Here is an 11691-nt window from a genome sequence, read left to right as displayed (position 1 = left end):
AAAAGCATTCTTTACCCCCACATTATCCATGTGGCCCTGTTTGTGCCACTGGAATTTGATTAGGTTTGGCTTTTTCAGGAAACCAGGAGGTAAGAAGAACCTATTTAATCTTCTGTTAAGTGGTTCATTCCCTGCCCAAGCCTTTGGGTAACTCGGTTTATTAAAACGTTCTGGAGTTCAGGTGGGCTAACTCAGTGCTACACCATCCATATGCCTGCCTTTTGGCTGGTGCTACAGTCTAACATCTGATTGGCCCAAAACTGGGAGTAATAGAGCCAGTATACAATGGGGGACCTTGTTAAGAGCCCAGACAATGGGTATCAGTTCATTGTTTGGCTCAAGGTTGTTAGCTGAAGCTCAGAATGTTCCCATCTGGCAATCCCCTCAGTCTGCATTTGTCCTGTCAACTTGCTGTAACTTAACTACTAAAACAGAGTTGCTGGTTCTAATTCTCCTAATGTACCTAGAAGCCTCTATTCCACTCACAGATAAAAGTAGCATGTGTCATTTTAGTAGGAGACCTTACACTGACTTACAGCTCTTTTGTCCTCTACTCCACATGGGTCTTTGTCAGTCAACTCAGGGGAAAAAACATATATATGATACATATATATCATATATATTTTATATAAATATAAAAATATTCCACCCAGGATATTTCCAGGAAGTATTCTGCTGCCTTACCACTACCAGGAATTCCAGAAAGTTATTAGAGGAGATAGACACTCAAGAAGCAAAAATCTACTAAAACATTCTTAAAAGAGAACACCTTCAAAAATAAATCAGAACTCCTTAGTTATTGTTAATCTTGCCAGAAAAAAAAAAGATCCCACAAAACTGTTATTCCCTAAATGTTTCTTTTGTGTGCAGCTCAGTGGCTAGGCTATAGTGTTTTGCCTGTTTCTTCTGAGATTCTATTCACTGGCATCACTGCCTAGCAAGTACCCCATATCCATTGTCAATGTTTATTCCGTTAATAAATGCTTGAGGAGATAAATGAAATTGAGTTCAAGTCATTATTATTATTATACCTAGGCTACTTCAGTAGCACACACAATTCCATCAGACTAGTCTTCAAATTTTATCCTTTGATTGTTTTATTCATTATTCAAAAACTTTTAGTCCTATCAAAATGTAGGATAATTTCAAAACTTCTTAGTCTCTTAGTGTTTAAGTCTATATAAAATACCAGCTCAGTCTATCCTCTTGCCTTATCTCCTATGAAGTCCCCAAATATTATTTCCCAGCCAAAGTTTCCCTTGGTCTTTCTAAGCATGAATTGTTTAGCAGCCTTGTATTCATATTCTGTCCTGCCCAGAGCTCTCTGACCAGGAAAATCCTCCTGATTCTTCAAGAGCTGTCTGGAGACCATTATTCTTCATGAAGCCTTCTTTGGTATGTCCAATTAGAACAAATAAGGAAGTTCTCTTGCCAGGTGTGTGGAAAGCCTACTAATAGCATCCCCATGAGAGAAATCCCATGTCATGCCAATCCTTTTCTCTTAGTACCTTGTTGGACTCAAATTGTTGGGTTGGAAGGTCACATCTGATTCTTTTCTGTAACCACATTAATGCCCTCAAAATAAAAACTGAAACTGTCCTGTGATTGATTTCTTGCTGACCTGTGTGCCCTGGATTTTTTTCTCTGTACATCATTTGGTCAAGCCAGCATGGCATTATTCTGCCAAACTTTTCCCACTTCCAGGAAACAGAAGAGTGTGAAGTATATCTTTTTCCTGTTCACTGAGCACTTGTCTCTGTGGCAGGAACTGGTCCTAGCAAAACATATCACTCTTGTCTATGCTGGCAGTGAACGCTCCCTTTGATTCAATTTGATGGGGATCTCTATTCAGCTGACCCCAATAGTTTTCAAAATGTGGTCTCCAGAAGAGCAATATCAGCCTCACCTGGGACCTGTTTGAGATGCAAATTTCCATTGCAGATCTACTGAATCAGAAATGCTGGCCCCTGAAGCGATTTTGATGTCTGCTAAAATTTGAGAATTATGAATTTCATGAAGGCTAGCAGTCTCCATATTAATTCCTAATTCAGTTTTTGTTAATTAGAATAGGCAGCTCCTGTGTATATGTGTGTGGGTTGGGGAGGCAGAAAGGATATGGGAAATCTCTGTACCTTCCTCTTAATTGTGCTATGCACTCAAATTTGATCTAAAAAAAGAAAGTCTTAAAAATCATTGTAGTCAAATTTAAAATTGTGGAATTTTATAAGATGATTCTAAAATTTATTCAGAAAGGCAAAGAGTCAAGAATATATAATATACTCTTCAAGGAAAAAAGGTACCAAGGCTCAGAGTAATGGAAATTAAAGCAGTGAGATTTGGTGCAGGGATAGACACACATAACCAAATAGACCAAGAATAGTCTTCTCCAACAGACCTAAACTTATATGGATATTTGAAATGTGGCAAAGATAGTACTACATGCCAGTAGTGAAATGATAGATTTTTAAATAAATTGTGCTAGGAAAACTGGATATCTATATTGGCCAACAGAAAGAAAAATATTCCAACTTTGCACCATTCACAAAAATAAATTCCAGTTGAGTGGACTGAATATCCAAATATGAAAGGCAAGGCAATAGTGCTTTCAGGTCATAAGTGGAAAATATATTTATTACTACCAGTTAAGGATAGGTTTTTTTCAAGATGAGATAAAATTACACTTATTAAGTAGGATTTTGTGTAACAAATATGGAAATTTTAGCTGCCAGGAGATAAATGAGTTTATTTCTTTTTTTGAAACAATGAAGGGATGGTGTTTGGATCAGCAAGAGAGCTTTCTATTACACACTTATCCATAGAATAAACTGAAGTTGTACTTCTTTCTTCCACAAGTGGCTTTCCAAGGATACTTTGGATGTGGCCACTGGAAAGAAAAGAGTCCATATAGCATGTTTCTATGGATCAAGCTGAGGAAGGCATGCATCACTTCCATTCATATCACTCTGGAGAGAACTTAGTCACGTGACTCACTTAATGGCAAGGGAATCTGGGACATTGTAGTCCAGGCCTGCTCCCAGGAAGAAGAATAGAGAGGCAGACAGCCAGTCCATACTTATTGTAGAACATATCACATACCTATATTAAAATGACCAAAAGAAAAAAAAATGACCAAAAGATAAAGAGAACAAAAGTGTAGCCAGTATGTGGGAGAAGTTGTATATACAATATAAATAACATACCCACAATATATTAAGGACACTGAGAAATCAGTAAAAAAGAGATAATTAGAAAAGTTTGATTAGAAAGGCTTGATTAGGCACTTAATGAAAAAGGAAATCCAAAAAGAAGCCTCATAATTAAAATCATGAATTATGACTAGATTGTGTATAATACACACACCTATATCAGAAAATATGAGATGTGCTAAAAAATTGGGGCAATGAGAACTCTTCTACAGTGTTGGCAGGAGTTGGAATTTTTATAACCACTTTGGAAAATAGTTTGGTGTCATCTAATGTAGTCATTAGATGGACATACTATTTAGCCATTCTATTGCTAGGCACAGCTGCTAGAGAAACTTTTGCACGTTTACCCCAGAAGACGATATGAATGTTCACAGTAGCATTGTTCATGTTGTAATGGCCACCAGAGAAAAACATCCCAAATGTCCATTCATAGTAAAACAAATCAACTTTGACTAGTGATTCATTGGAATACTTTAGAACATGAAAATGAATGAATTATAGCTACTTATAACAGGATGGATAAGCCTTTCAAACATAATGAGTAAAGAAGAAGAAATATAGCATAATTCAGGGGAATAAAGCCTATAATATCTTCAAAGAAAATAAGTTTGACTCAGGAATTTTGTACTCATTTATACACATTTTGAGTATAAAACATGGAGAAATGGCTTTGAATATGCAAATTTTATCATTTTATCATTACGAAGAACCCTGGCCATTGAAAATTTTGTAATACAGCTTTCCATGACACACTGGACTAGGGGTACCTCAAGTAGCTAGTTAGTTCTTTCTTTCTTAATTTTGGGTTACTTCTGTGCAAAAATTTAAAAAAAGTAGAAGTTCATGTCCTGTTGTTAGCTTTTAGAGCCCAATTTCTCATGTCAAGAAATTTAGGTGCTTCCAACTGAGATGATGCAATGTTGTAATGGCAGTTCCGTCAGAACATGAATATATGTAACAGGTATAAGATTTTCTGATTGTTGGTGCTTAATTTCTTAATTTTGGTCCTGAGTCTCTTTTAGTCTCTTTTAGTCTCTTTTACAGGCTTCCTTCAAAAAGATTGGTAATTCTAATAATTTCTGGTGACTAGAGAGGTCTTCTGGGGGCATTAAATGTCCAAAAATTTGGATCCTGACATACCAGAATTTTCCTTTAAAGTTGAGAATAGCATAATCACCAAGTCACTTGATCTTCTTTGTTTCAAGAAAACTTTAATTGTGGTCCTCATTCCTGTTCGTGTGCTTTTTTTCCTACAGAATTAGAATGTGCCTGATGTTCGTTAATCTGGATGGCATCTGGTTTGTGTACAAAGAGCAGAAGTAATGATGAACTAGTTTACGCTCAGGGATTTAAGGAATGGTGGTCCAGGAAAATCAGCATGAGCTAAATTTAATATTCCAAAATGGCAGAGATCCACCTCAGGAAGCCAGCCTCTGTCAACACATCCAAAAGGCATGTGCAAATCTAAAACTAGGAGGTGAAATTCAGAGCAAAGTGGAAGCCAAAAAGCCAAGAACAGAGCTGAGCATAAAGTGAAGGAGGGCCCAAGTGACACTATAAATAGAGTTTGTACTTTTGAAAGCAGCCAGGTGGAGTCAGGATCGTTGATGTTATCATAAAGCTACAGGTCAGAGAACGCTTCCAGGAAAGTGATCTTGGTGGGATAGAATTATTCTGAGAATAGCAGAAAGCTATTGCAAAAATCTAGCCTAGTGATGATGGTTCCTTGAAATGGAGACCTGAGGGTCTCAATGGGGAGAAGTGGTTTGACTTTAGCTGTAGTCTGAGGGAACAGAAGGTAGGATTGACTGATGTGTATGAGAGATAAATCAAGGAAGTCTTCTTTAGCTAAGATGGGAAAGACTGTGGCAAGAGTATATAAAGTGTGAGAGTAGAAGTTAGGAGTTTGGTTTTGGATGCAAATTTAAGATGTTTGAGAGACATCCTAAGGGAGATGGTTTTCTAAGCAGGAGGCTCAACAAACAATAGCTGTGGTGGCTGTTACTTTTCATCATCTTGACATTCATTGACATAAATCCCTGTAAGTTGGACCCTGCTAACATCTGTCTCAGATGACAGAAGCCTTGCTCACCAAGAGCCACTCACATTTCTCTTTCCATAAAGACACCCTAATACGCATTCTATTTGGTTCCCATTCCCTACTGTTTCCTTTACTTGTCATCATGTGACATCTGAACTTAAACAAAGGCTGGATTAGGAAGCTCAAAGAACTTTCACCCCCATTACCGATTCTGTGGGCCCATTCATTCACTAAACATATGTTTACAAAGCACCTACTCTTGAGTATCAAAATCAGGCTTCCATTGCTCATGGCGGTGACCTCAAGAATGCCCCTTACATCTGTGTGTCCTTCTTCCCTGTTTCACTCTCCTTATTTCCTCACTCATGTTTAGGGGATCTTATCTCAGGCTGTGTTTTTGAAGGAACATAGACTGTGTTCATGCAATAGTCAATGATGAACTAGAATGAACTACTGAAAACATAATGGATGTGCTCTTCACCGGGACATGTGGGGACAGGGTAGAGCATTGTCTGCAGGAAGAGGGGAGGCCCTGGCAGGGATGGACAGCACTGGGTATTATTAGGCAGGCTCCTCTGCTGGCCTGACGCATTATTTTCTGATTTCAGAATATAAAGGTGTGTTTGGGCGGTAGCATCCTTGCACTTTGGCAGATGCTGGATAGGGGCCCGGAGTTCCGGGCCAGCAGCTCCTATAGCTGCCCCAGGGCCTTAAGCCTCTGGGAGGTGCAAGATGTGCAGCCTGCGGAAATCACTCCCTGGTCTGGCCTCAGCACTTCCACCCTTGCGGGTTTTGGCGCAGGCCTTTTGCTTGCACCTGGCTGGGCCCCTGAGGAGCTGCTGATGCACCATGACTCTGAGTTGGGGGCAAGGCGTCCAGGAGGAATCGGGATTTGGCCAATGGGAAGTGAGCCAGACTCTTGAAGGCAGAGTCTAGTACAGAGAGCCTCTGGCACCTGGGGCACCCAAGTGTTTCTCACCCCAGGACTCCCTGCAGGTGCCCATACATCTCCCGAGACCCTCGAGACCTGGCTTCTCTGGGAAGAGTGGTCTGCACAGGTGCGCCTGGGGCCTGCTGCAGCCATTCTCTGAGGCTTCCAGACTTTTGGCTTATCCTAGCCCTGGGCTGGCAGTCCCTCATGGTATTCAAAGAGAAGAACAGTTCCTGGTGGGAGGGCTTTGGGTGAAGGGACCAATTTCCCCATCTCAGGGTGTTGGCATGACGCTGGCTGAGTGAGCAGTGGGCTGAGGCTGTGCTTTAGGGGAAGGAAGGCTGGAGGAACCAGCAGTGATGGTATTCTGGGACAGATTCAAGACACCTCAACGCTGCTGGGAGGAATACCAGGAGGATGTGGGTGAGTGCCTGGGTCTTTTTGTGAGTATATGTTGTATTTATTTCTTTTCTTTTGTTTTCTTCTTTCTTTCTTCTTTCTTTCTTTCTTTCTTTCTTTCTTTCTTTCTTTCTTTCTTTCTTTCTTCTTCTTCTTCTTCTTCTTCTTCTTCTTCTTCTTCTTCTTCTTCTTCTTTCTTTCTTTCTTTCTTTCTTTCTTTCTTTCTTTCTTTCTTTCTTTCTTTCTTCTTCTTTTTCTTTCTTCTCTCTCTCTTTTGTTTTTTTTTCTTATAAATCATGCTTCTAGAAGTGCGCTAAATTGACTTAGCCCTAGTTCCTGGATGAGAGTGTTTAGGTTGGGTAGTCCAAGTGCTTTAGGACCAGCTATAGCCTGTGTTCTGGGAGTAAAGGCCACGTTTTCTCTTGCATCAGTATTGTGCTGAGAAGACCATTTCTTTCAGTGGGGAAGGTGCCCAGGTCTATTTGTGAGAATGTCTATTGTGTTACACAGTTTCATGGTCCAGAGGGAGAGATCCTCAAACTTTTGTCTTTGGATGTTGCTGTTTGTCTGTGAAATGTGTACACAGTACAGACAGTGGACACCGAATTTCAGTAGGTCTTTCTCTCAGGTGTCAGGGTGGAGGCCCACCCATCCCCTGTTGGTCCTAGATCTGTGTGCGCCCAGATGATTGCAGAGCAGGTGCCCTGCCCCTTTAGTTATCAGAGGCAGTATGCATATGAGGTGTCACATCATCTTTATTTTCTTCCCTTTCCCTACCTTACTTTCCACCTCCAGCTGTGTTTCCTAAGATTACCTCCCAATTAATTTACTTGTGCTTGAATCCTTTCCTCATATCCTCTTGCATCGTTGCTTTAGGAAATCTAATCTCAGACAGTCATGAATAAATGCCCAAGTATTCATTCTCAAATAGTACTTATTGACTGGAAGTCATAGTTACTGCCTTGATGATAGTGCCAATGTTTTCCCTACATTAAACATTCCATAAGTATACTTTTTATTTAATTTTATCCTTTGCAGGGAAAAGGTACAGTAATGTGTTGTGTATGTTGTTTAATGATTGCAGTAAGGAATCACTACCTGTTTGTTAATTCCAGCATTCAAGTAAATTTTTTGATATATATATATATATATATTTTTTGGAAGATATTTTCTATGTAGTCCTAAGCTCTTGCTGACCAGGAGGGATGATGGAGAATGTCTTGGGTTGCACCTCTGCCATGAAAGGGAAATAGAATGCATCATTAGAGTCAGAATATTGCAGAACCTCTGTAAACAAAGAGAAAGGTCCTAAGCAAAGGGAAAACAGGAAGTGATATGAGAAGGAACTTGTTTACCATGATTCCAACCACACTGGAATTTATTTTTATCAGAGTGAAACCATGGGTAAGTCAACATAGTTGGACAAAGCCTCCAGAGTGTGAGAAACTAGATTCCCAACCAGGAATGTATGAATCAAAGGAATTTGAATACATTTCGATCTTTCCAGAAGTTACTAAATGTTCCTCAGAAGACTCTGTGTTCCCTTTACTCTTCTTTTTGAAATTCAAAATATTTTTTCTTGGGGAATGTCATGTATCAAAAAGAGTTTCTAAGAACAATGATTTAAACTTCAGAGCTAATTTTCTGTAAGGTTACCCCTGTTTTATCATTAGCATGACGAACACCAGTGATATAAATGATCCCCATTATTTTGTCTCCTCTTATTAACTTATTAGCAGAGAGGGAACTGGGCTTTTGAGCCAGGCTCTTATGTCCTTAATGATTAGAGATGGGGCTAAAAACTCAACATTCACAGTGGCCAGTGGTCCACAGGGAAGACACAGGAGTATGTGTTTTGAGGGGTCTTGTAGCAGTATGGGATCAGTGAAAATAAGGTTTCTGATTTTTTAGGAGAAATCAGAAATCTAGAATTTCATGTGAAATTTCCTCATATTGCAATATTTTAAAAGCGCTTTGTGAGGAGGTGGGGAAGAATTTCCATCTCGGAGCTCGATTAGACATTTTGGTCACTATTTTCCAACCTCTATTTTAGAGATTCAAGGCCACTTTGATATTCTAATAAAAGAAAGGAATCCTTTGTAATGAAAGCACCATCAGAGATCCTCTGTTGACTCCATATGCCATAGCCTTGCTATATAAAGGGTGGTCTCAGGCCAGCTGTATCAGCATTGCCTTGGAGCTCCTTGGAGACCCAGATTCCCAGGCCCCACCCAGAGCCACTGAATCAGAACTTGCTTTATAAAAAGATCCCCACGTGATTCCTATGCACATTGAATTTTGAGAAGCATTGCTTGAGTTTGCCTCCTGAGGAAAAAGAAAATCAGATTCTAAATGCAGCAGCTATGGTTTAAGTGTACTTATATGGAGAGGAAAAAGAATATTCCAGAAGTCATCGACTTCTGGCTAGTAACAGCTAGCAAAAATTTTTAAAGTGGCCTATTGATAAAGAAGTATATACTCTCTGTTTTAGCTGAGGAATGCAATTGTTTAAGACAGACCGTTTCACTATTTTTCCAACCAAAATCTATGTATTTTTGGTAGTGATAGGTTTTTTAAAAATTGGGTTATTTAGTCAATAACATATATTAAAAAGTTATTATGTGCACGTAACTGTTCTGAGAACTATATAAAGGGATGGATTAAAGCATAGTTTCTACCCTCAAAGTGTTTACAGTCGCAAAGACAAAATATGGCAAGGGCGACCACAGAGGCATAAAGAGAGTGGAAATTCAGTATGAAGAGGCAGAGTTGCCGAATGCCCAATAATTCATTTGTGTCAAGATCATTCAACACAATATTTTACTCACATTTTTGAGTGCTTATTTGCTTAACATCTGTCTACACTTCTGCATTGAAAGCGCCATGCTTGCAGGGCCAAATATTTATTGAATGATACTCCTCTTGCTTCCACATTTACATAAGCTGTCTGCTTGAGGAAGGAGAATATAAAAAAAAATACTATAGGAAACAACATGCTTGAGTCATTTCCCATAACTTTTAGAATCTTTCTCTAGAGAGAATATACATGAGGTAAAACTAACTGAATTTTTAAAACTGTTTTATCGAGATATAATAATACACCTACTGTGCAGTTCACTCATTTAAAGTATACACTTTAATGACTTAGCATATTTAGTTATGGATGTATTATCACAATCAATTTAAAATTTTTTCATCACCCCCAAAAGAAATCCTGTACCTCTTAGCTTTCATACACTGCCTCACTCCACAACTCCTTTATCCTTTGACCCCAGCCAATTAGTATATGTCCTTTGTGACTGGCTGTTTTCACTTAGCTCAATGTTTTAAAATTTCACTAAATTTTATTTTAATTCTGTATTTCTTTGAACCAAGAAAAGAAACTTAGACTAAGGAAAATGTTAAAATGCTATTAGAAGTATAAATGACCTCTAAAGCTGGAGCTACATCAAGTTTTTGTTTATAAACTTAGAAACACATATCTTCTTTTTCTCTTTCATTGGTCTTGAACCAAGTTTTTATTAGATGTTTGGTGGAGCCTTATGTGAGAACTGGCTGGTTCTAGGAAAAATTGTGGAATGAATGAAGTTTACTTTCCTTGCCTCTTCTTTTTACTTTTTATTCTTTTCCTCTTAGTGCCCAATATTCTTGTGGTACATCTTTATTCTCCATTCTGATAATGAAAGGGAAAATATTTTAACTTTGTCAAATAACATTTTCACTTCAATAGAATCATTCAATTTCCCATCTAAGGGATAACCTAATGGCATATACTTTTGGAAGATGGGGAAAGGGGCACCTACTTTTGGGTAAGGTCAATTTCATAGACGTTTGTTAAGAGCTTACCATATCCCAGGTGTTGGGCAGTTGCTATATGAGAAAGGGCAAGTAACTTGCCCAAAGACAGCTATAAGGTGGTGAGAGCAGAATTTGAATGCAATTTTTTCATGATTTGAGAACCTCAGTTTTTAGTTATTGTGGTATACTGGCAATCCCCAATGTTCCTAAGTCATCTGTAGTCTGTAGCCTACAACCATTCCATTTATTCTCTCCTAAAACAGACACAGGACATAGCATTTGGCATTCTGTATTTTGGATCTTTAGAGCAAATATTATTGATTCTGTCAGTTTTGGTTCCTACTGGTTACTTAAAAATATGAAAGTTGATTTTGCGTTCTACAACTTGACTGAATTTATTATTCTAACAGATTTTAGGTGGTGGTGGTATTAGATTTTTCTATATATTAGATCATGTCCTCTGCAAACAACCAAATTTCTTCCTTTCTGATTAGGTGCCTTTTATTTCTTATTCTTGCCTGAATGCTGTGGCTGAGACTTCCAGTGCTATGTTGAATATAAGTGGTGAGAGTGGACACACCTGTCTGTTTCTGACCTAAAGGAAAAACTTTCAGATTTTCACCATTGATTATCATGTTAGCTGTGGGCTTGTCTTTATTATGTTGAGGTACATTCCTTCTATACCTAATTTGTTGAGGTTTCTTTTTTTATAAAATAAGGATATTGGATTTTGTCAAATGCATTTTCTATATCTACTGAAATGATCTTGTGATTTTTATACTTCATTCTGTTAATGTGATATATCACATTTATTGTTTTGTGCATATTGAGCCTTCCTTGCATCCTAGGAATAAATTCTACTTGATCATGGTGTATGATTCTCTTGATGTGTTGTTGAATACAGCTTGCCAGTATTCTGTTGAGGATCTTTGCACCTATTAGGTTCATCAAAGATATTGGCTTGTAGTTTTCTTGTTGTGTCTTTGTCCAGTTTTGATAAAGGAAGGGGTAATTTGGTATTAATTCTTCTTTAAATGTTTGGTAGAATTCACCAGTGAAACCATCTAATAAACAAATGTAGTTGCAGGATACAAAATCAACATACAAAATCAGTTGCATTTCTACGCAGTAACAATGAATCATCCAAAACAAAATAAGAAAAAATTCTAATTTATAGTAACAAAAATTACTTAGGAATAGATTTAACCAAGGGAATAAAAGATCTGTACTCTGCAAATGATGGAAGATTGGTAGACGAAATTGAAGGAGGCACAAATAAAAGATATTCCGTGTGCTTTAACTGGAAAAACTAATAT

This window comes from Canis lupus, chromosome 26 (assembly GCF_048164855.1).
Source record: "Canis lupus baileyi chromosome 26, mCanLup2.hap1, whole genome shotgun sequence".
In the NCBI taxonomy this organism is placed as follows: Eukaryota; Metazoa; Chordata; class Mammalia; order Carnivora; family Canidae; genus Canis; species Canis lupus.
Note: the sequence above shows the minus strand (reverse complement) of the source record.